The following is a 23,883-nucleotide window of genomic DNA, read 5'->3' as shown; positions in this document are numbered from 1 at the left end:
GAGAGTTCATGTGACTTTGGTCATTTTTACAGAAGAGAGGCGTGTGTCAGAACTTTTTGTTTAGGTGTACTGGCCCCTTCGTCGTGGTCACTAGGTTAAGCGAAGGCTACCGCTCATACTCACCGCTCCCGTACCATATCAATAGCCCATGTGGCCCATCTTAAGCGCTGTGTTGTTGTTGTCAAATAACATATAGCACAAACCCGCAGAGGTGGATGGGCCAAGAATTGGGTAGCAAAGCAAGTTTTTGAAGTATACTTTCATGTAATAAAAAAACGAATGTGATTGGAGGGGTAGAATAAAGGAAACAAAAAGGGAAATAAATGAAATACAAAATGAAAAGTGGCAACACACACGGGAGATTGACACTGGAATTGTAGAACAAGTAGCTGAAATATTTAGCAAGGCTATCGAATTGATTTCAGTAAACCATTGGGCATGGCGATAAAAACCGACCTGTGACTGTTCCAAGAATGGTGGCGCCAAATAACATTATTGGGCTATTTAAACAGAGGCCAAGCTGTTGCAATGGCCTTTTCATCAACTGTTTTCTTAACGTAATGAAACGACGGCAAAACAATAAAGTGATTTAATCATTCTTCAAGGTATACTGCGCACACACAAAACAAGGACGAGAAGGGTACACAACAAGCGCAGACTCGCGACTGCGCTTGTTGTGTACCCTTCTCGTCCTTGTTTTGTGTGTGCGCAGTATGCCTTGAAGATATGTCTGACCGACTCGCCCAACAGCGCACTCTTTTAAATAATGATTCTTCTTCACCGTAACATGCGCAGGCTGGAGAAAATGCCAAACCAGACCTGACGCGAGATTTTCGCCATGAGCCTAGAAATGCTTCAGCTCTAAAAATGAAAAAGTAGAATCAGGAGGAAGGAAAGAAGTACAACGGAATTATGCAAAGAAAAATAAAGAAAGGGGGGGGGGGGGTAATGAAGGTGGTCAGTATATGCTTTCGGCCTCTCAAAGAACCTGGGCGATGCTGGCCCATGTCATGGCCTGGATTCAATATCCGGTTCGTTATGGGCACTTGCTTCATTCCACGTCCCAAGAGAGTGATCGGGAATCAGTTTTTAAGGAGGCAGATGGTACCATTAATCCCGTAATAAATCTCTGACGGCAAATATCTCGCGTGTCCCTTTATTGATGGCATGCTGCAGTGGTACGTCACCCTTCCTCATCAAATTGCGCACATCTCCCAGAACCGCATCACTATCCCTCTCCTTAACTTCAGCTTGTCAACTCAAGTTCTGCCTGCGGGCTGCGCTGTCCCTGATTACTGATTGTGCATTTCAGCTCTTACTACAGATCATCTAACTGCCGTCCCTTCAACCCCTCTCTCGTCCTACACATTTCGCCCTAAGCTTCTTAACAGCATGAATGCAGCTGATCTTCAATGTGAATTTGCCGGTGAGTTACACAAGCTTTTTCTCACCTAGAGTGCCTTTTGTGATCTCGGTAGCCACCCAATGGGTCAAAGTTCAGTTGTCAGCCACTGGATTGACACCGGTGACGCAAGTCCTATTCACAAGCGGCCCTATCGTGTTTCGCTTGCCCAGCGAGGCGTCATTAACACGGAGGTTGAGAAGATGTTAGCGAACGACGTAATCGAGCCTTCCAGTAGACCCTGCGAATTCCCTGTTGGTCAAGAAGAAAGCTAACAGTTGGCGATTTTGCGTTGACTACCACCATTTTATTCAGATAACCAGAAAAGATGTCTATCCTCTTCCGCGTATCGACCCCGCGCTTGACATTTTAAATGGAGTCAGCTACTTTTCGTCCATCGACCTTCGCTCCGGCTACTCGCAGACCTTTGTCGACGATACAGACCGTTACAAAACAGCGTTCGTCGCCCCTGACTGCTTCTATCAGTTTAGTCATGCCTTGTGGCCTTTTCAATGCTCCAGCAAGCTTCGAATGCATGGTGTACTCTTCTCAGAAGCTTCAAGTAGACCACTTGTTTGTGTTATCTTGACAAAGTAATTGTTTTCCCATCAACATTTGACAGCCATCTCCTTCGCCTTTCTACAATCCTTGCGCTGTTCCGCCGCGCCGAACTTCAGCTCAACTCATTGAAGTGGAGCTTCATTCACCGAGAAATCAACGACCTTGATCACGTGGTTAATGCTTCCGCGGTTCAGCCTGATCCTGACAAGATTCGTGTCGTCAGAGATTTTCCCACTTTCAGTTCATTCAGCGATGTTCGAAACTTTGTTGGCATATGTTTCTATTTCCGACGAGTCGTCCCGAACTTCACCGCCCTTGGTCGTCCTCTCACCCACCTCCTCAAGACGTACGTTTCATTCTCTTGGGGGCCAAAACAACTTGCAGCTTTCTGCTGCTCTGGCTACTCCATCCGTCTTGGCTCATTTCAATCCATCCGCCAATACTAAACTCTTCACCGACGTAAGTTGCCATGGCATGGGAGCTATACTCGCTCAGCGAACACGGCCGTACAATGGTGATTGCGAACGACGGCCGTCTCTTATCAACACCCGAACGAAATTATCACAGAGCAAGAGTGCCTGGCGCTTGTTTGTGCTATTACAAAATTCCGCCATGATTTCTTTGGTCTCCCTTTTACTTTTATAATAGACCAACATGCCTTGTGTGCTTTCCTCCCTCAGAGGAAAGCACCTTAGTGGCCGTATTGGGCGCTGCGCGCTACGTTTGCAAGAATATACCTTTTCCGTCGTTCGCATGTTCCACCGGCTTCACCAAGCTGCAGAATGCTTGTCCCGTCATTTCGTCGACTCCCGTAGTCCTACCGACTCTGATGATGACGCATATGGTTTTTTCTGTTTCGGTCTTTTTCAATTTTGGCGACGAACAGCACTTAAATCTTCCCTGCATTCCCTTATCCTCCGTCATACCTCAGACCGCCCTGATCCATCTCTAGCCTTATTTGTACTGAACGAGAACACCTATACCGACGTAAAATGCGACTGGAGACCACAAACGTTTTGCTCGTCGTTTCCCAACATCTGCGTTCTACCATCATTGAAGATGTCCATGATGATCCCATTGCGGGCCCCCTGGGTTTCTCACATATACGACAGCTTGCGCCGACATTTTTACTGGCCGGGGCTTTACCACTCTGTCCAATAGTAAACAGCTGCATGTGAAGTGTATCGGAAGAAGCCCGCAATTTTGCCGTGAGGTCATTTGCAGCCGATCCCCATACTGACTGACCCGTTTTCAAATGTGTTGTTCTTCTTGGTGCCGTCCAAGTTTCCGCTTCAGGAGACAAATGTATCACCGTCGCCACTGATAACGCTACGCGGTACGCTATTACCGGAGCCATCCCGACCAGCTGCACCACAGATGTCGCTGTCTTCCTTCCCGAAAACGTGATTCATCATGGCGCCCCTCGTGAACTACTGACCATGGCCATTGTTTCCTGTCGTGAGTGGTGGTCGAAATTCTCCGTTTGTGCTCCGCGGGCCACAATTTCAAATCACCCCCAGACAAACTGCCTAACAGAACATCCCAACCATACCCTCACATATTTGCTGACCATGTATGTGTCTGATGACCACCTAGATTGGGATGTTCATCTAGCATTTGTGACATGTGAAGCTTACAACTCATCTGTTCATTCTACCGATGGATACTCTCCATTTTATTTGTTATTTGGCCGGCACCCGTTACTCACCTTCGACACCTCACTGCCCATGCTGACGCCACCAGCTCTTACGCCAGTGTTGCCATCATCCACGCTCAAGATGCCCACCGTATAGCTCGTGCCAGGCTCTCTGCATCCCAAGACTCCCAAACGTTCCGGTACGACAGTCGCCACTGTGATGCCCGCTACACTCCTGGATCTCGTCTTGCTGCGCCTGCCGTGCCGTTGAGTGGGCTTGTGTGAAAAACGTTTGCCCCGTTACACAGGCCCTTACCGTGTTTTGCACCCCATTAACTACGTCATATACGAAGTTTAATCTGTGTATCCCAAGTCCTTGTCTACAGTGCCAACCTCCGAAATTGTGCATGTGTCTCGTCTGAAATCTTATTATGCACGTTCTATTTTGCGAACGTTGAACGCACCGGGACTGTGCTTTTCCCGAGGGGGGTAGTGTTACACAGTGGTACTCGCTGGTCGTGCTGATGATGACGAAATGCGACAGACTCCCAGAAGCAGAAAAAACTGAGCGTGGTGAGACCTGTGCTGTCCTCACCGTTAGTTGTGTGGACAGCTATCGGACTGTGGATCTTCTTTGTAATAATATGTTTAAACATGGTATTTACCCCACAAGCGACAGGTGCGACTAAATTCTAAATTAAGAAATATTGAAACAATATTGGTCAGGTAATCTATCGGTGCAAAGTTTTCTACACATCTTACGTTGCTTTCCTAACAGTGAGCTGGGCAATGGTAAGTTTATTCTTCTCCCGAGTCAGTAGTATGTGGTTTGTTCATAAAATCAGAGGAGAGACTCTCCGAAGGACTCTACATAAAGGCGACGCTCACAGTTCTTCCTGCGTCTACTCGAGGGCAGGTGCAGGTGCCTCGTTCCTTGGGTTCCCCGCATGCGCTGCCACCCAAATTTCATTTATTTTTCTTAATTTCTCATTTCGGTCATGAATTAGCTGTAGGTAACGAGAGAAGCAGTAGATTTTTCTTCTGATTTAGTTACCGTTGATCTGGACCCAATTACTGTAGCTCTGGTGCTGCGCTGCAATAGCGGCTTCTTCCTCTGGAAGTATGTGAAGGATTCCCACTTCGTCAGTCCTGCTGGTATGCCTATCTTCAGTTCGTGACCATGTACCTAATCAGCCTAAGCATGTTGCCTTAGTTCTAGGCAACGTCTACATATAAACACTCATCGAGGTTTCTGCAAACTATCCAAGCTGTTGGCGTTTGCTTTCCGCCGCATTGTTGTATTTGTGATTTTGTGTTTTTAGGTTATGACCTTAGCAAGACCGGTTTTTGTATGTCTGCTAGTACTGAACCTGGGAAGTTCATCGGTTCATTGTCGGTGCATAATCTATGTATACTGTAGGTGTAGTGCGTAGCCTTTGAATTGGCATTGTTGTTTGAGCTTGTTTCAGTTGTTGAAATGTTTTACTTACTCCCATCTCAAGTGGCTTCTCGTTGGCTGCGTAATGAGAGTGGTAAAGCTAGCGCCGCCGGATCAGCGCGTCGCACATGCTAAGAGGAAATACTGCGGCGCCGGCGACCTTGGCTCGACGATGGCCTATGACAGAGGACGTAATAATGATAACTTGTTTAGTAGAATGGAATGTTCAATGCTGTCATAGGCCTTAGCAATATCGAGCGTCACTAACGCTGATACCTCCTTGTTGCACATTGCAAGGCGAATCCTTCTTTCTAAATCTACATATGCAAACCATATTGAGCATCCATTACGGAAACCAATCTGGGCAGACCTCAAAGCATTAACCTCTGAAATATGCTTTGAGAGGCGGCCACGCACAACTCTTTCTATCGGCCGAATGTTTTCAACATAAAATCCCTTACCAGGGTCCCAACAGCAATGTAATTTTCGGACTTTCTAGACGTGCGGCATCCTTGCAGATTCTAATGATTCGTTGAACAGATCCAGGAGATTCTGAGTAAACGCATTTGCTAAAATTTAGAGCGTACCTACCGTCCCGACCTGGGGCCGAGGTTTTCATGGAAGAAATCACAGATAGGAGCTCTGACCTTTCAACCTCAACATAGTCTGAGCAGGAAATGGGAGCGTGCATAGGAACTCTGCACTGCTCCTGGAAATGTAATGCTATCCCTTGTGCAATTTGTTCCAACTCATCCTTTGCCTCCTGTGGAGACAACACTACTGAACTTTTAAGGACTGAGAAATGAGTGAGTTCCTGTTTTGTTCCATGAAACAATACAAAGCCTTCCTGTGCTTTGGGTTTGGAAATAAGTATTTAAATTTTGGTTGTACTCATCCTTTGCCTGCGTTACGGCTCTTTTAAATGACACCGAACAAAATTTGTAGTTTATCAATGTACTGGGGTCAGGTTGTAAGAAAGGCTTCTCCATGCTGCTTTCCTACGGCGGAAGACTTTCTCACACGCATCATTCCACCATGGAGATGGCGACTTATTGTTTACTGCATACCGCACAATGAACTGGGAATCTACAGTAGCAATCGCAATTGAGGAAAATACCAGTTGTGCTTTGTCGGTCCTACATGAACAAATTTTAGATGTGAGGCAGGAGCGTAGCGAAGCTGCATATGTGCCGTTGTTTACTAGTTTGCGGGCAAACGTGATATCTCGTGTTGGGCTCACAATGATGGTAAATGTTTTTGGAAAGTGGTCACTAGATGTACCACTGTCTACTGTTGACCATCCTCCTATACCTACCCCACCAGCTGCCAGGGATAAATCGATGACAGATTGCTAGTCTCCGCGCATAAAGTTTATAGCCCGATAATTGAAGCAGAGCACAGCATTCGCCGACATTCACGTTCATAACAGCTCTCCAAATGAGTAAGAGTAGTTACCCCAAAGAGTATGGTGCAAGTTAAAATCACCTGCAATAATGACCCTATTCTAATTTGTAAGTAACTGTCAAAATATTCTGTGCTACGTGCACCTATGGTGCAGTATACGTTAGCGACTGTCACAGGGCCACACTGCGGCAATGTGATATCTACAGCAAAACGCTCACACTCAGGATTAATTATTGGTTTGCTTATGTTTGCCTGGTGACATAATTTTGACGATATTAAAGTCGATAAGCCACCGCCCCTACTGTTTACACGGTAGGCGCGGGAAATACGATATTTATTTAAGGTAAATGACTGCGGGGAAGAGCCAAGTTTCTTAAGAGCACTATGTCTGGCTTATGTGTTGAAAGGAGAAGATATAAATCTGGAAGTGAAGATACAATAGAGTGACAATTCCACTGAAGAACTTGTACACCTGCCATGATTACTTTCCTAAAATTCAGGCCGCAACAGCCTTTTTAACACATCGGATTGCGGTAAATCTTAGGATGGCCCTTATTAGTTTTGGTCTGGGAAATGGAGGACTTAGAGGGTGAAGTAGAAGCAAGGCGCTTCTTAGTAGGGCATGCCATTTAAACATCATTAGAGGAAACACTTTTTGCGAGAAATGCTTACAGGGACACTGTCGATAGGCTGCACTTGAGCCAGCACTACAGGAGAAGCTGCATTTAAACTTTCAGCACAGGTTTGAGATGAAATAGATGCTGGCGTCAGCACAGGTTAAGGTGGACAGGATGACTGGCTACCAACAAAACCAGACCAGGCTTCAGTACAGCTGGTAAGTATGCGGTCAATCACGAAAGAAAGGGCTTTTTCAACTGTTGCCACAATTGCGGTAGACAACGTGGCCTCAAAGTCTGGAGTAGAAGGACGCACACAGTTGTCATAAGTCTCCCAGGTAGCACAAAATGGGCTACGACATGAGGGCCTGCGTTTGGCCCGTGGGGGCAGCCAATATGGGCCCCATGCGGGATTTGCAATACGTACGCAGAGAGGGCCCGCGTGGGCTGCCCAATTTTGCCGCGATTGGTCCCAATCTGTATCCGTGTGGGCATCCCAAATAGGGCTGCCCGCATTCAGCTCAGATAGCTGAGATATGGGCAGCATACCAGAATCATTAATGGGCCCTACGTTTATGAAGGCAGTGCCGCCCCATTGATCAAGGTTTTATTTTTTAAGTCGATTAATCCCTCTAATACCTGAATTGCTCCAGCGCAGGCTTTGCGGAGGCCATTCCGTTTCTGGCTCGCCTACGTGCAGCCCTCATGGGTTGAAATTGGCTTTTGCCGTGCTGCCCAAGTTCCAATAATCATCAAGTGTCAAACATTGAGCACTATTTATTTATCTTGTATTCGACACACAGTAACATAAGAGAAATGTATTCTCAATTCACAACAATTATGTGGGCTGGCCCACATCACCCCCTAAATGTTGGTCTGAATGTTTATTTTCGTGGTGTATGTAGAATAATAATGGCACAAGAAAAAGTTTGAGCTAGCTCAGTACATACTCGTAAAGCGGAACAGTTACTGCTGCATATGTTCTGCCAATACTGCATAATCAACGTTGTTTTTAGAGTAAAATTAGATAATAAATATTCATGGCATGAATATGCATAGAATGGTTATGTGAAAAATGCAGAAGATGAAATTAGCGGCCGGTATAAGATAAATTATTTTAAAAAACGATGCCTGAAATATAGGGTGAAGTCGTTTCAGAGCGGTAAGTTTGGCTGCGGCCAATTTGGGGCCAACTGCGGTCTTTCATGGGTAGCATCAATTGGGCTTAACTTATGTTTACCGCATAAAGTACGAGTATATTGTCACGAAGACCGGGAATTATTGGAATCGGCTACAGGAGCCGAGACACACAGTCAAGACAGAGGTTCACGGGAAACGGTAACACAAACACACAGGCTCAAGACCCCACAGTCCTAGCTAGCCGAAGCGCGTGAGAGTCTCGAACTTCTTCGTCTTTCAAGCGCTACCTCAAACCGTCAGGTGGCATTAATCCTCCCCCCCCCTCCCCCTCGGAAAAAAAACCCCGCAAGCTCAGAGGAAAAAACTGATCCGGATGGCAAATACGATTTTTAGCGGGTGAAATACGGCTTGCGAAGCACATGCACTAGGTTAGACGAGCACTGACGACTAGAACTCGGTACAGTTCCGTCTGGAATAACCTCATACGTAACTTCAAAGAGGCGACGCAAGACTGTAGGGTCTGAAGTAACGATTGAGAAGTTTTTCGGATAGGCCTGGGAGCTGGACAGTTGTCGACACCCAGACTTTGTCAACAGGCTGGAACACGACATAGCGATGTCGGTCGTTATATCGGCCTGCATCTGTTGCTTGCTGTTTTGTAATGTGATTGCGGGCGAGTTGGCGAGCTTCCTCAGCGTAGTTGGTGTAGTCTTCTGCGTCAGCGGTAAGCAGCTGGTCGTCAGCCGCACATGGCAGCATAGCGTCGAGCATGGTCTGTACATCGCATCCGTATACTAGGCGAAACAGAGTGAATCGAGTTGATTCTTTGATGGCCGTGTTATATGGAAATGTGACATAAGGCAATATCTCGCCCCATGTTTTATGCCGCACATCCACGCACATGGCGAGCAGGTCCACTATAGTTCTGTTTAGTCGCTCAGTAAGGCCATTAGACTCAGGATGGTAAGCAGTAGTCTTTCGGGGATGTGTCTGGCTTAGTTGGAAAACTTCTTCAAGAAGACGCGCAGTAAATGCCTTGTCACGATCCATGATGACGTATTAAGGGGCGCCATAGAGGAGGACAATCTGAGTCATGAAAAATTGTGCCACTTCGGAGGATGTTGCACGTGGCACCGCCATAGTTTCCGCGTAACGTGTCAGATAATCTGTAGCTACGATAATGCACTTACTGCCAGCTGACGATAGAGGAAAAGGGCCGAAAAGTCCATACCAATTTTGTCGAATGGTACTAGCGGTTGGGGAATAGGCTGCAGGAAACCCGCTGGCTTCAATGGCGGTCTCTTGCGTCGCTGGTACTCGCGGCAGGCTCTAACATATCGATGAACGGTGGCGGTCAGTTTGGACCAGTAGTAGGCCTGGCGCACTCTGGTAAGAGTGCGTGCAAAGCCCAAGTGTTCAGCGGTGGGTTCATCATGGCAAGCATGAAGGATTTCATCGCGGAGATCTGCATGGATGACTAGAAGATAGGCTCGGTCACTGTTGCCGGCGCTTTTCTTGTAGAGGATTCCGTCGCGCGTACAGAAGGATGACAAGTTCTTAGCAAACAGTCGAGATACTGTAGAATCGAAACTCTCCAGACGATCGATCACAGTTTTGAGGTTTGGATCAGCTCGTTGCCGGGCCTTTAAATCAGAGGAACTGATAATGCCAAGAAAATGGGCGTCTTCATCCGCACTGTCATAGGCCACATCCACGGGTGATCGAGACAGTGTGTCATCATCTTTATGTTTACGTCCAAATTTGTAAACGATAGAGTAATCAAATTCCTGCATACGAAGACTCCACCGTGCAAGACGTCCTGATGGATCTCGAAGACTAGCCACCCAACACAGAGCATGATGGTCAGTCACAATTTTAAATTTATGGCCGTAGAGGTAAGGTCGGAATTTCATTGTGGCCCAAACGACGGCGAGACACTCCTTTTCAGAAGTTGAATAGTTTGGGTCTGCCCGAGAAAGGGTGCGGCTGGCATATGCGATCACGTTTTCCTCGGCTTGCTGGTGCTGGACGAGAACAGCACCCAGACCGATCTTGCTGGCGTCGGTGTGAATTTCGGTGGCAGCGTCCTCATCGAAGTGTGCAAGAACGGGAGGGTTGTGCAGCCGTTTGCGCAGCTCGGTGAATGCCTCCTGCTGCTCAGAAGACCTGACATACGGGACGTCATCACGTGTCAGGCGCATCAAAGGTTCTGCAATCTTGGCAAAATGTGCAATGAAACGGCGATATTACTCACACAGGCCCAAGAAATGTCGGACTGCTTTCTTCGTAGTAGGGATGGGAAAATTGGCTACAGCGGCTGTTTTGTCAGGATCAGGCTGGACACCATCAGCGCTAACCACATGACCGAGAAATTTCTGCTGCTGTTATACAAAGTGACATTTTTTCCGGTTTGAGTGTCAAATCGGCCGAGTGAAGAGCGTCCAATACCGTTCGCAGCCGCTTAAGATGCTGGTCAAACGTTTCTGGAAACACGATGACATCGCACAAATAAACCAACCAGGTTTGCCATTTAAGCCCGTCAAGTACTGTGTCCATCATTCTCTGGAACGTCGCTGGCGCTGAACACAGACCGAAAAGCAATACTTTAAATTCATTAAGCCATCGGGTGTCACAAAGGCAGTCTTTTGCCGATCGCGCTCATCCACTTCTATCTGCCAATGACCGCTTTTTAAATCAATGGATGAAAAGAACTTGGCGTTGCGAAGTCGATTGAGCGAATCGTCGATACGGGGCCACGGATATACATATTTTTTGTGATGTCATTCAGTTTCCTGTAATCAACATAAAAACGCAGCGTGCCATCCTTTTTCTTAACCAACAAGACTGGCGACGACTATGAACTTTTAGACGGCGGAATAACATCATCATTAAGCATTCCCTGGACTTGTGTCCGAATTGCCTCACGTTCTTTGCCGAAATACGGTACGGCTGCTGTCGAATAGGTTGGGCATCGTCAGACGTTAAGATGCGATGCTTGGTGATGGACGTTTGCAGGACTTTCGATGATGAGGCAAAGCACAGGGCTTACTCCAGCAGTAGATCAAGCAGGTCGCGTTGTTGACAGACAGAAAGGTCACTGCTAACATCAATGTGGTCTAGAACACTAGGAGTATCAATAATGTCAGACGCAAAACATTTAGAAACTGCGTTTAACAATTCGCCGAAAGCGATGGCAGTAGAGCGATAGAGGTGGCGAGATTCATTCGTGAAGTTCGTGACGAGAAGCTTAGAGTGACCATTGCTGAGAATAATTAAGCTTCGAGCTGCACAGATGCAATGAGAAAATAAAAGCGAACGGTTGCCTTCAGCTATTATCAGCTCGTCACGAAGCCCGTCGCACACAACACTAACAAACACGCTGGAGCGGGGAGGCACTGAAACACACACGGCTGAAACTCGTAGGGCGCACGTACGTTGGCCATTGGTGGGGCGGGCAGCCACTTTCTCCGTTGAGAAAGAGACCGTCAGCTGTCGGAGATCAATAATGGCGTAATATTCCCCCAAGAAATCCACACCGAGAATCAAATCACGATAACATTCCCGGAGAACGACGCAGCTGACAACGAACGTTGACGTACGAATCTGTATTCTAGCCGTGCACCGTCAAATAGGAGAAATTACATGCCCCCCAGCCGTGCGTATTAGCGTGCTACACCATGGTGTCATAACCTTCCCAAGATGCGCTGCCAGTTTCCCACTCAAAATCGAAAAGTCTGCTCCGGTATCCACTAAAGCTGTGATGTAATGACCATCGATGCACACTGGGATGTCCAGCGATAGTCGGTTTCGTGAACCAAATGCTGTCATTTCTGTTCCAAAATCCATATCTGTTCGCATTGGAGGGACTTCTTTGCGCTGACATTTGCCGACCGCGCCCCCGGAGGTCGCTCTACTTAATTTTCCCGGTAGGGGCTTGGCAAGCGACCAGGCGGTGCTCGCGGGAAGTCACCAGTTGTTGAAGGGGATTGCCGACATTGGGATGGAGACCTGGATTGTCGGCGCGCCATTCGGAGGCTCTCTTAAGCGAGGTTGTCACCAATGTCACGAGGTAGTTGACCGAACGTGCGTGTAGGTGCGTTGGTGTAAAAACCCTCCGGTCTGAGCTCCACCGGACCGGAGCACCACCGGAAACTGTGACCAGGTTCCCCACAGTGGTAGCAAAGGCGGCGGCTCCGAGGGGCCCGCCAGACGTCCGTTCGTCGAACGTTTGACCGCGGTGGCCGCACGTACCGCGTTGGTTGCTGTGCTGGAATGTATTGCGTCGGCTGCTGGACGGGCATGCACTGGGTTGGTGGTAACGTAGACAACGGAGCTTCGACGGAAACTGGGCGTCAAAGAATGTCAGCGTAAGTCGGACGAGAATAATCAGGAACAGGGGTACTTCGAGCTTCAGCAACATGCAGAGATGGCTGCGTGACTTGCTGAATTTCTTCGCGGATTCTATGTGCGAGAGAAGCACTCAGAATTGCATTGTGCCACAAAGCTTCTGCAGTCTTCGCTTACAATTGCACGAATAAGATCTCGGAGGTGATCATAATTGCTTACAGTAGCTTTAAGAGCCTCGGCAGCAGTCCTAGTGAGGATTGGGCTGTCGTAGACTACCGAGCGCTGGTGTAGGATATTTTCTATGGTGACCATGTCTGTTAAAAATGAGGTAATTGCAGTTGGTGGGCTAAGTACAAGACCAGCAAAAAGCTGTTCTTTAACCCCACGCATCAGGTGGCGCAGCTTTCTGTCTTCAGACATGTTGGGATCGGCACGTCGAAATGGTTTCGTCATGTCCTCAACATACATCATGACGGACTCGTTTGGCATCTGTTTCCGAGATTGTAGAGCACGCTCTGCTCGTTCGCGCCTATCCAGGCTGACATACGCCTTTGTGATAAGACGGCGGAACTGAGGCCATGATGTTAATGTGCCTTCTCGGTTCTCATACCATGTCAAAGCATAGTCTTCCAGGCAAAAAAACGGCTTTCCGTAGCTTTAAGTAGTCGTCTCACTGATTAAAAGATGCGACTCGTTCGAACTGAGTTAGCCAATCCTCAACGTCTTCATGCGCAGTGCCATAGAACGATTTCGGCACTCGGGGGTTTTGAAGGTAAACAGGAGTACCTTGCATGACCGACGTCGTGCTTTGCGTGGCTGGCCGGAGGCTCGTTGTAGAAGTGGACTCCAAGGGCCCGTATTCGGGAGGAAGGCCCAGGTTTCTCAGGCTGACGCGATGAACTGGCGTGTCCTCAGGCAAAAGCTCGGTATCGTTGGCTCGCAGAGAGGTGCGCGACATTGAGAGGACAATTAATACCCAGCACTTCTACCAAAACTCTCACGAAGACAGGGATTTACGGGAATCGGCAACAGGGGCAGAGACACATAGTCAAGACAGAGGTTCACGGGAAACGGTAACGCAAAGACACAGGCTCAAGATTCCACAGTCCTAGCTAGCCGAAGCGCGCGAGAGTCTCCAACTTCTTCGTCTTTCAAGCGCTACCTCAAACCGACAAGTGGCAATTTGTTGCATTGGCCCGCAATTAACCCAAGATATAGCGATGTGGGCGGCGCGGAGGCATGCCAGCTTTTCAGCCCGGATGTAAACCATGTGGGACGTCTTCAATTTTTGAGTGGGCAGCCCCATTTGAGCTGCCCGCCTACTATTCGATTTAGGGCTACATTTACATCAGATGTGCCCTGAAGTGCCTCGCAAGAGACCGATACGGGAAAAAGCGGGAGGGAGCACTTTCCTGCCCCGCTACAGGCCATACGGAAATTATCTAGGTTTCTCGTGGACAGCCCCGTTTTGGGCAGCCCAGGAAATTTCTGCATGAAGCCTACATTTCCTTTTTACCTTCCCTCGAGAACCCTTCAAAAGTCCCATGTAGACAATGTGCGGTAATAGGCGTATTTAGCCCCGCCTCGGCCCATGCGGGATATATTGCACCCAATTAGATTAGCCCAGGCTTTTTCTACACAAAGCCCAAATTTTTCTTGCATCGCCCTAAAATTCCCGGAGCGAGACCCTAGAGGGCGAGGTGTGGGAATATATACTCAGTTAGCCCTTTCCACGCCTATATGATGCCCAGATGGAAAAAGCAGGTTCTAGCCCAAACTAGGCTTGCCCGCTTGATCCCTCATGGGTGTTATTGTGGTTGCCCAAGGCCAACTTGCCCATGCGGGCCCCAGGTGGGTCACGTAATGTGTGCTACTTGGGGCGCCTTTTCCGATCAAGAAGAGCAACGATTCTCTTGAAATTAAGTCTAGTAACGCCTACTCCTGAGAACGTTTCTCAAAACTAGCGTCATCAGCGGTGTGCTCGTTACTGCATAGGCAACAGCTAGGTTTTGCAGCGGTGCAGCTATCAGAAGAATGGCCTTCCCCACACACCCTATATCTAGTCGCAGACTTACACGCTCTTCCACTGTGTCCTAATCGCCATTAGTTCGTACACTGAAGGGGGCGAGGACGTAGCGGGTCAATGCGATACACAAGTGGCCAAACTTTCAACTCAGATGGACATATGAGACCGGCAAAAGTTGTTATAACTGACTCTGTAGCAACACGCACCCCGGCCACCATGCGAGAGCAGCGATAGACAGAAAGAACACCAGCTTCTGCGTCCTGAAATTGTTCCAAAATATCTTAAGCAGTATATGCAGGATCCACTCCACGCACAATGCCCTTAAGTGCAAGCCAGATGTTCAGGAATAAAGGCTTTGATAGGAATCGAGGTAAAAGAAGTGCAACGTAGCAGATCTGATACACAATTAATGTTTGCAGGTTTGCAAACTTTACCTCGTCTCCCGAAAGGTCGCACCACCGAGATATCAAGTTAGTGATCCGTCAGACTCTTGAGTTGCTGCTGAATTGTTTATTTTCTGCATTCCATCGCCTATCGGTATGAGTGCGACAGGAATTACATCGACACCATTTTTAGCGAATGATTATAGAGGCAAGCTTTCAATCGGCAGTCTGGCGAACCAATCTGCCGAGGCCCCTTCCAGGGAGGTGAAAGACATTGCTGTACGCAAGGTAATGAAACCTTTACATTACCAAATCCTTCAAAACTAGCCTGAAACCTGACCAAAACCCCCCGAACATGGAAAGGCCTCATCACGAAGAAGCACCAGGCATCTAACACATTGAGTGAACCACAGGATAGGATATCTTCTACTCGTCAGCACTCAGCTTTCTCAGTCAGCACTAAGTCTTCTCCCTCGGAGCCTTCGTACTTCAGTGCTTGAAAACGCCGTCACTCGCACAGTCACTCGCCGAACATCCTCCCTCTCTCCCTCTTGCACCTCTTCCAGTCCCTCGTCTTCCTTCTCATCATTCTTATTGCAGATTCCTATGCGAATCTGCAACATTGTGAGCGTAATAATTGCACCAAGCAATGAACTGCTCCAAAATCATCTAACGCTTTTCTTGAATATGTGCCATCTTTTATTTAGCGTTCAGAAAACGGTTTGAACCCGAATCACTTTTTAAATAGCTGACATGCCACCACGGAGGAGAAAGAAGGTGTTCTGCCCTGCCGATTAGGGGAAGGAAGTACTCCATAGTGAGAAAGCACTGTGGCCGCTACAGTTAACGTTCTCCTTTCTTTTCTGCAATGTTTGAAAACTAAATGCACAAAATCACATTGATTGAGCTCTCAAACAATAAACAATAACTGCAGCACATTTCTAGCCTGATGCATTTAAAGAAAATTTTGTAGACTGGAAAGTACACAAATCTTTTTAGAGGAAATGCCGCTTTGGATTGACATATCTTTTTTTGTGTTCAAAGCAAGCTACTTTTATACAATTTATGGCTATCGACATGTCGCTTTAATTTTCTCAGTGTCAAATATTGGCTTGTAACCGCACTTTTAAGTCGATTTCTGTGCCAAAAAAAACAGTTACGGTGGGGGTTCGCCATCGGCGTTGGCTTTGCCAGAGTAAAATGTAGAGAGTGGCAGCCAGTAGTTGTCGAAAACAAGTAGCAGGAGACTCAATGATTGACGATTTGTGTGAGAAGAATGCGTGGCGAGCTAGAAATGAAAATCGCCGCCAACTTCGACAGCCTCTTGGATACTCTGGAATTTTAGAGGAATCAAACCGTTCGATATCATTATATCCCGTTTAATACACGCTATTCTAAAGTAAATGATATTTATTAGTAAACTGTTTTAAAGGGACACTGCAGCGGTTTTCAAATGTACCAATACTATAGCTTTTGACGTAGATTATTTGTTTGTTTATGGTGTGTTTATTTGTGAAGTTATTTTTTCGATTATACATAAAACACCTGCGCAATCGTCGACTAAAAGAGCGCAATTCAAATTTCCCGCGCCCCGGACGACAGCTACAGAGGAGGAAAGCGGAGGGAGAAACCTCGCTTCTCCGTCCGTCGTGACGTCACCGTTAGGAGACGGAGGCATTCAGAGCCAACGGAGGGGGTTTTCGGCGTGCGCTGTCCCTCGTTTTGCTTGCGTTGCGGATGTACAAAACACGTCAACTTAGTGTTGTGCACCTGATACAACACAGCTCTGCATGTGTTCTGGTGCACGAACAGCTGTGGACGCGAGGATGTGATCGTTCATTGTATTAAAAGCTCGCGGCGCAATGTGGTGTTGCTGAGAAGAGAGATAAATTCAAGTCGACCGAAGGAAATATTCTACTGAAGCATTTTCGTAACTGTGACCACATGAAGTTTGTTTCTAATGCGATTTCTATAGGGCTTTGAGAAAAAGGCATGGCTGACCCATGACACGGTTCCTCCTGTTTCCTTGTACAAAACAGTTGGGACAGTCATCTGCGATCCATCCATAGACTGCTATCTCATGATGGGACGATCAGGCAGCATCGGCGCATGGTTGTATTCGCGTCTTTTTTTTTTTTTTGCGCAAAAGCTTTGCAAACATGGACAACGCATCCATAGCACACGCTGATGATGTTTGCGAACTAGCAGATGATTAAGAAGAGTCCACAGCTGTGTCGAGCTAGTTTGTGAAAACTGGGAGATCTTTTCCAGCACGGCACGTGGCTGATATGTTCGTGGAACCCTTACGGGAGCATTATTACATGATCAGGAGTGTACCGCTCAGTTGGGTAGAGGCGCATCCAGGTAAGGAGCGCTAAGAGCGAGGTTTCCTTCGGTGCGTCCAAGCAATCAATCATCAAAGTTGTTCATTCATGACCTTGCGATTGTGCACCCGTTGCTGCCTCGTCATTTTACATAGCCCTGTCTTGTTTGGCGATGCACATTAAGTTTGATATGAAAATAACGAAGCTCCTGTAAAAAACCCATTTCGGAACACGGCTTTCCCATTAAGGAACGGGTGCGGATGAGCTGCAGCTTGGCTTTCAACATACGTCAGCCGCGAATTCACTAAACGTGTATTATGACAGTACGATAAAAAGGAAAGGCTTTCAACGTCATCTAAATGTCGTATGACTCAAGCAGCATTCTGCGCGCATTTGACTTGGTCTCCAGCACAATGGCCCCGTCAATGCCTCGTATGCATTGCAGAGCTCCGGAAACGAGCTTCGCTCATTGTTAATTTGTCTGGTGGTAGCTGTGTACTGCTTCACCCTTTCTATAACATTCTTCGTTTTGCCAAGGTACCACGACTGGCATTCAAAGCAGGATTTGGAACACCAAGCTTTGGGTTCATTTTTCACAACAAGGACCTTTCGGGCGGGGCGAGAGTTCTGAGACGAAGGTAGTTGGCTAGGACATTGTTCGCTGCCTTCCTTCCCAGGAAAATGCGGGCCGAGGTTTCGCTGAGGAACATGTAGTTTCTGCCAATAATGACACACACCATTTTTCAAAATGCTTGCAACTAAAGCAAGTATTCATGCCAAATCTACGCTCCCCCCAACGGAAGTGCTGCATCGTTTGTGGGCGTATCTTGTACGGATACATGCGGAAAAAATCCCGATGGTCATTCGTGTGGAGACGGCATGCCATAATGACATTCACAAAGCCGCAGAGAGCTGCGATCAACCCAGCGCAGCGAAGGAGCCGCATCGGCATCTTCCCCGCTGCTCAGAATCTCCTCACGCCACGTCTCGGCCAATCACAGGCGGCGGCGCGACTCGCGGTGAGCCCCTTCGCGCGGGCTGCGTATCTCTGCTGAAAAAAGACTATTTCTGCTTTCTTCTGCCTAATGTTCATCGGGTATTCGAGGTCGCAGCATGAAAAACTATGGCTTTCTGCTGAAAGCCCAACTTTTGCAAAAAGTGCTGCAATGTCCTTTAAGCGAAGTTATTGTTGTAATCAACGACTGCATGATAAAGTGTATTAGCTAGGTGAACAAGGTGCAAATTGAAAAATAATTGATAAAGTGAGAACAAAATTACAAGCATTTGAACACGGATCCGCAAACGGAGCCGCAGAAAACGGCAAATAACGTGCTGGCGTCGTGAGCTTAGAATAAGAGACTAAATGGCCGTTAAGTTTTCATTACTTCATTCTAATACTCACTCATAAAGCTGAAACGCAGCGTCCTGCATAGTATTGACTTAATCATGAAAACAACTGAAAAACGCAGGTTGTTAATAAATGTTTTATAACTGCGGTTTCCCCTTCGACCCATTGACGAATAATCAGAGTGTCATGAAGCCAGCCTCTTCTGTGCAAGAGCTGGCTTGAACAAGAGATAACATCGTAAAAAGTTATTTTTATATGTCTTGTTACATATCAGGAAAAAATAGGCAAACAACAGCTGTACGAAACGCATTAATAGCTGGCATGCTACCTTCACAACAAACGGCAATCGCAACTGGCTCAACACAACAAATCACAAAGCAGCGCGCCGAGCCTCATTCCAAGTCAGCAGCGGTGTTGGACTATTTGAACGCCCCCAGATACGCACTGAAGACAAAACAGCTGATCCACTGCGCACCGATATTCGTCTGGTAAGCCTCAAAGCTCCAACCTCTGCGCATATTTTGCCGATTTCCTAACAATGCATCAACATTCATGAAAGCGCCCCGCCTTCTCGGATAGTTTCGAAAATTTAGACAACGCTTCTGTTTCTCTCGACTTCTCGCTTCACAATTTTTTGATGGGAGCTAGAGGGCAGTAAACGTCTGCTCTAGAAAAGGGAAGAGCTATGCGGCTTCATGCTGTCAAAGCTGAATAATGTTCTTGATGATAAACACCGAGAGAGATAGAGAGTTATGCCTTCCCAAAAAGCATTATAGAGTTCTCATGTTTGCGATTTCATTCAGACTGCCACGGCCATTGCTGTCCAGGTGGCCCGTTCAACTTTGAAAAGCTGGCCTTCCTATTCTCTTCTTGACAGTGCAGCCTCCCATTGCTTTAGCATAGGATTTTGACATAGGGGATGAGTGCGGCTGAATATATCTTTGACAGGTCCTTTTTGTGTCATAAAGTGTAGATTTTTCTCCACTCCAGGCAGTTGTGTCTCTGATTATGGTCGCGTAAATCATGTTGCATATCTAAACTCATCTTGCTGTTCGTAATACCTGACATTTTCGAGGGGTTTTAAATGCTGTTGGGTATGCCGAAAGCTCAGTTTTTAATTCTTGTAATCTCTTCGTGCACATCTACGTTAGCGAGATCGCTCATGAATGTGGTAAGATTGCGCATTGGTTACTTCAGCTGCTCTGTTCAAGTGTACTATTTATTAATGTAAAACATTTGGCAACTTCAGCGCATATAACGGCGTATTCTATCGATGTTTGCAGTTTTTTCAATTTAATATTGTTTCATGTGCTTGCTTCACCGGAGGTAGTTATAAGCGTCGTGGGGGCCTGTGTAAAATAGATATTGCCACACCGCTGCCCATCTTCTAGCGCCACCAAGTGGCCGAATGTCTTGGCGCGTGGCTGAGCGTCGTCCTCGTCTGTCTCGAGTTTCGCTTGATTAAAAAAAGGGCAGCTCGGTTATTCTTCTGTTTGCTACGTGTGTTGGTGACATTCGGTGGAGGTGCTGGGTAAGATCCCATGTACGTTGCCCCCGAAGACGTCAGTGACGCTGCCCATCGACGCTCAGCGGCCACTCCCGTCCATAAATGAGCCGTCGCCTCCGAGGCCTACAACCTGAGTTGGAACCATTGACCACACCGCTGCGAGCCATGACATCTACGACGGGCAGCCAGACAAGTCAGCATTCTAGCAACGCCCCACCGTACGTCCTTCTCGCACCTAGATCACCGCCATCATTCCACGGTGGCCGGTTCGAGGATGTCGAAGACTGGTTGGCCACTTTTGACCCTGTGGCTGCATTCAACCAATGGGACGACGAGTGGAAGCTAATGAATGTGTACTTCGCGCTGCAAGACTCGGCCAAGATGTTGTTTGAGAACCACGAGGCGTCCTTTGTCAACTGGGCGGTCTTTCGCCGTGAGTTGCTCACAACGCTCTGCTCGAGTACGCGCAAAGAAACCGCAGAGATAGCAATCCGTTCGAGGTCTCAGCAGTCAAATGAGAGCGTGGTCATGTTTGTCGAGGACATGACGCGACTTATCAATCGGGCCGACCCTACCATGCCCGAGGCAACGAAAGTACGGCACCTCATGCGCGGGGTGAAGGAACAGTTGTTCGCTCGCCTCATTCGTGACCCTCTAAGAACTGTCGCAGATTTCGCGAGATAAGCTACGAGCATGAAACGTTCACTGCAGGAGCGCTGTACCCAATACGGCCGTCAGGCAAGCGTAGCGGCCACACTCTACTGCATGTCCGTGCCAGCAGCTAGGGACGAGGCATTTCGGGAGCTTGTGAGGAGCATTGTCCGCGAAGAACTGAAGAACCTCCACCTGAATGCACCACCTGGAGTGAATTCTACCGGGGACGTCATTCGTGATGAAATCCGGCGAGCGGTGCAGCCACCACCAGCACCACAACCAGAGCCATGCATTATGACGTAGAGTGATGTCCTACGTCGACCTGCCCCCGAGCCACGTTCATTCCGCCCCGTTGCCGGACCACCGCCTCGCTACCTGCGCCCCGTCGAGCAGCAACAAGATCTGCGCCTCGTCGAGCCGCAGCAAGACCAGCGTCCCGCCATCAGCAAGGCGCACTTGTGGCGCACACCCAACAGAAGGCCGCTCTGTTATCCACATTCTACGCAATTGCCCATACCGGAGAATGGGCTTAAGAGGATTTCCACCGAACACGCCTCGACCTCGCTATGGAGAAAGACCACATGAGATTGAGGAATACCTGGCTGCTAACGAGATGCACCTGACGTCACCGCAACGGCAGTCGCTATCGTCATCCCCGAGGCGTTCTGCGTCACTCAGTCGATACTCCTGCTCAAGGCAATTCAGAGGCACGTCCCTTCACCGGGAAAACTAAACACAGCGACCTCCGGGGGTGAGGCCATCGCTACGTCTCAGATTAAACAGCCTCCACCCGACGATTTGACGCCGGAGCGGCGACGACCCAGTGCGACGAACTTGCCGACGTGCTGCGAACGCATTGTTTCCGGGGAAATGTTTGTAACCGCCGACAGTTGGGATGTGACCGCACTTGTGGATACCGGCGCCGATTTTTCCGTCATGAGCAGCCAGCTAGCAAAGACACTCCGTAAGGTTCTGACGCCTTGGTCTGGACCAATGATGCGCACTGCTGGTGGCCATGTCATGATGCCGATTGGCATGTGCACTTGCCGCATAGAGATCTGCGGTTTTCCTTTCACTGGCACCTTTGCCGTATTAAAAGGATACTGTAAAGATCTGATTCTAGGCATGGATTTTCTACAAGAGTATGGTGCTGTTAAAAACCTTCGGGAGCAGCTCACGGTATCGTTTTCAACCAAGCGAGCCATTGATAGCAACACGGACTTCCGGAAAACAATGTTGCGCGTCTCTGACGACCACATAACAATCCCTCCGAGGGCGAGCAAGTTCGTCACTGTCAAATATGATCACAGCGCCGACACGCGTGGCATTGCCGAAGCTAACACGTCACTGCTTTTCACTCGACAAGTCTGTGTAGCTCGGGGCCTTGTCGAATTTGTCCGTGGGCAAGCCAAAGTGTTAGTGACAAACTTCTCGTGTGAACCTCAGCATTTGACGGCAAACACGACGGTAGCTTATTTTGAAGAACTTGGAGAATGTACATGCCAGTACGCTTTATCCAACACGTCAGACCTCGACAACGTGATGTCTACAGCCGTTCAGTCCGATGTGAACCAACACCTCTTGCCCATTCAGAAACGCTGCATAGATAATCTTGTCGATTCGTTCCGCGATTGCTTTGCCTCAACCTTCCAGGGTCCGACAGACGCCACTAAAGAAGCACCGAATTATAGTTGCCGACGACCAACGTCCACTATGTCAGCGTCCTTACCGGGTGTCTTCAAAAGAACGTGACGCCATCCGCCGCCAAGTAACAGAAATGCTCCAGGACGACGTTATCCAGCCGTCGACCAGCATGTTAGCTTCGCCTGTTTTCCTTGTCGCGAAGAAAGATGGAACCTTGAGGTTCTGCGTGGATTATAAAAGCCTCAACAGCGTCACGAAAAAGGATGTGTACCCCGTGCCGCGCATAGACGACTCCCTCCATCGCCTTCGCCAGCCACTTACTTTTCGTCACTTGACCTTCGCAGTGGATATTGGCAAATACAGGTTTGACGAGCGAGACCGTGAGAAGACCGCTTTTATTACGCCGGACGGTTTGTATGAGTTTAAAGTGCTCCCGTTTGGCTTGTGCTCGGCCCCTGCCACATTTCAACGAATGATGGAGACCGCACTCTCTGGCCTGAATTGGCAGTCATGCCTCGTATATCTCGACGACTTTGTAATTTTCTCGGACACGTTCGATGAGCACCTGAGACGTTTGCGCGCTGTTTTCGAGGCCATCCGATCTGCTGGCCTCTCTCTAAAACCCGAAAAATCCCACTTTGCTTTTAATGAGCTGAAATTTCTCGGCCACATTGTCAGCGCTCGGGGTGTTAGACGACACCCAGAAAAGACGGAAGCTGTCGCTTCATTCCCCAAACCAGCGGATAAACGAAGCTTGTGTCGATTTCTCGGCCTCTGCGCGTGCTATCGTCGCTTTGCTCACAATTTCGCCAAACTGGCTGAGCCTCTGGCCCGCCTGAAAAGACGTTAAACCGTTCGTATGGGGCCCCGACCAGGAAAAAGCCTTCACGGAACTCAAGTCCATCTCGAATGTACACATATACTTGGCCACTTCGACGAAGAGGCCGACACGGAACTGCACACGGATGCCAGTAACGTTGGCCTCGGTGCGGTCCTTGTTCAAGGGCAGGACGGTGCAGAACGCGTCATTGCTTACGCCAGTCGCACTTTGTCCCGTTCTGAAGTTAATTATTCAACTACAGAAAAGGAGTGCCTCGCTGTTGTGTGGGCCGTCATGAAATTTCGTCCGTACTTGTACGGTCGTCCGTTTCGTGTCGTGAACGACCATCACTCACTGTGTTGGCTGGCAAACCTGAAAGATCCATCGGGTCGGCTTGCTCGATGGAGCCTTCGGTTGTAAGAATTTGACGTTACTATCGTTCACAAGTCCGGCAAAAAACATAGTGATGCTGACTGTCTGTCCTGCGCCCCTACTCCCCACCACACGGACGGCTGCGACGATGATACCGCTTTCCTCGGTGTTATCACGTCGTCCGCCTTAGCCCGAAAGCAGCGGGCCGATTTTGAACTTCTGCCCCTCATCGAATACCTCGAAGGAACCGTGTCATCTCC

The sequence above is a fragment of the Amblyomma maculatum genome, chromosome 11, assembly GCF_055883805.1.
Source record: "Amblyomma maculatum isolate TAMU_Amacu chromosome 11, ASM5588380v1, whole genome shotgun sequence".
Classification (NCBI taxonomy): domain Eukaryota; kingdom Metazoa; phylum Arthropoda; class Arachnida; order Ixodida; family Ixodidae; genus Amblyomma; species Amblyomma maculatum.
The sequence above is the reverse complement of the archived record's forward strand: the minus strand, read 5'-3'. Positions refer to the sequence as shown.